Source organism: Petromyzon marinus, unplaced genomic scaffold, assembly GCF_048934315.1.
Source record: "Petromyzon marinus isolate PM22_M1 ecotype Great Lakes invasive population unplaced genomic scaffold, UKy_Petmar_22M1.pri1.0 PM_G_Scaffold_18, whole genome shotgun sequence".
Taxonomy (NCBI): Eukaryota; Metazoa; Chordata; class Hyperoartia; order Petromyzontiformes; family Petromyzontidae; genus Petromyzon; species Petromyzon marinus.
This window is the reverse complement of record NW_027422739.1, coordinates 2,850,001-2,852,500: the sequence shown is the minus strand read 5'-3', so window position 1 is coordinate 2,852,500 and position 2,500 is coordinate 2,850,001.

Genomic DNA, 2,500 nt, shown 5'->3' with positions numbered 1-2,500 from the left:
GGCGGGGATGTCTCTCTTGTGGCTCACGGGGCTGTTAGGGTGGCACAGAAATCCCTCGGAATGGGAAAACGGGTCATTTTCGTGTCGCCACATTGCATACGAACCGCATGAAACTTCCAGAGGCATTTGCAGCAGGAATGCATGTGCACTCAAAAAAGTGAATATTTCTCACGGATAGACCCCGTGATACGCTAGAAATTGGCGGGGATGTCTCTCTTGTGGCTCACGGGGCTGTTAGGGTGGCACAAAAATCCCTCGGAATGGGAAAACGGGTCATTTTCGTGTCGCCACATTGCATGCGAACCGCATGCAACTTCCAGAGGCATTTGCAGCAGAAATGCATGTGCAGTCAAAAAAAAATTGATATTTTTCACGGATAGACCCCGTGAAACGCTAGAAATTGGCGGGGATGTGTCTCTTGTGGCTCACGGGGCTGTTCGGGTCGCACAGAAATCCCTGGGAATGGGAAAACGGGTCATTTTCGTGTTGCCACATTGCGTACGAACCGCATGAAACTTCCAGAGGCATTTGCAGCAGGAATGCATGTGCACTCAAAAACTTCTATATGTTTCACGGATAGACCCCGTGAAACGCTAGAAATTGGCGGGGATGTGTCTCTTGTGGCTCACGGGGCTGTTAGGGTGGCACAGAACTCCCTCGGAATGGGAAAAGGGGTCATTTTCGTGTTGCCACATTGCATAGGAACGCCATGAAACTTCCAGAGGCATTTGCAGCAGAAAGGCACGTGCACTCAAAAATTTTAATATTTTTCACGCATAGACCCCGTCAAACGCTAGAAGTTGGCGGGGATGTCTCTCTTGTGGCTCACGGGGCTGTTAGGGTCGCACAGAAATGCCTCGGAATGGGAAAACGGGTCATTTTTGTGTGGCCACATTGCATAGGAACGGCATGAAACTTCCAGAGGCATTTGCAGCAGGAATGCATGTGCACTCAAAAACGTCTATATTTTTCACGGATAGACCCCGTGAAACGCTATAAATTGGCGGGGATGTCTCTCTTGTGGCTCACGGGCGCTGTTAGTTAGGGTCGCACAGAAATCCCTCGGAATGGGAAAAGGGGTCATTTTCGTGTTGCCACATTGCGTACGAACGGCATGAAACTTCCAGAGGCATCTGCAGCAGAAATGCATGTGCACTCAAAAACGTCTATATTTTTCACGGATAGACCCCGTGAAACGCTAGAAATTGGCGGGGATGTGTCTCTTGTGGCTCACGGGGCTGTTAGGGTCGCACAGAAATCCCTCGGAATGGGAAAACGGGTCATTTTCGTGTTGCCACAATTGGCATACGAACGGCATGAAACTTCCAGAGGCATTTGCAGCAGAAATGCATGTGCACTCAAAAACGTGAATATTTTTTCACGGATAGACCCCGTCAAACGCTCGAATTTGGCGGGGATGTTTCTCTTGTGGGTCACGGGGCTGTTCGGCTCGCACAGAACTCCCTTGGTCCACCTGATTCGTGCATACAGGCAGCAACTAAAACTCTGTAAACCTGCTGTGAGGACATCTAAACAGTGGACCAGTGAGGCTGTGGAAGATTTGCGGGCGTGCTTAGACTGTACTGACTGGGATATGTTCACGACTGCTACCAATAGTCTGGATGAACTCACAGAGGCTGTGTACATCAGCTTCTGTGAGGACTGCTGTATCCCAACACGTACCAGGGTGAACTTTAACAACAACAAGCCCTGGTTCTCAGCAAAGCTCAAAAGGTTGAGGTTGGAGAAGGAGGAAGCGTTTAGGAGTGGGGATAGAGACAGATTCAAGGAGTCGAAGAACAGGTTTAGCAAAGCGGTGAGAGAGGCTAAACGACTGTACTCAGAGACACTAAAACACCAGTTCTCTACTAACGACGCTGCTTCTGTCTGCCAAAGGGCTCAGGCACATCACCAACTACAAACCCAGAGCGCCCCACACCACTAACGACTCCCGCCTAGCCAACGACCTGAACGAGTTCTACCGTAGATTTGAAAGACAATTGGACTGTCCTGAACCACCCCTTCCCACCCAAGAGGCCCCATCCCCCACCCATACTACAGAAACGACTCTCTCCTTTCAGGAGGGAGAAGTTAATGGGCTTTTCAAGAGGCAGAATCCACGCAAAGCAGCCGGGCCGGACTCTGTCTCTCCAGCCACCCTCAGGCACTGCGCTGGCCAGCTGTCTCCGGTGTTCACCAACATCTTTAACACCTCCCTGGAGACATGCCATGTACCAGCCTGTCTCAAGTCCTCCACCATCATCGCTGTGCCCAAAAAGCTAAGGCCAACAGGACTAAATGATTACAGACCGGTCGCCCTTACATCTGTGGTAATGAAGTCTTTTGAGCGCCTGCTCCTGGCACACCTCAAAGCCATCACAGACCCTCTCCTGGACCCCCTTCAGTTTGCCTACAGAGCCAACAGGTCTGTGGACGACGCAGTTAACATGGCCCTCCACTTCACCCTACAGCATGTGGACGCCCCAGCATCCTACGCCAG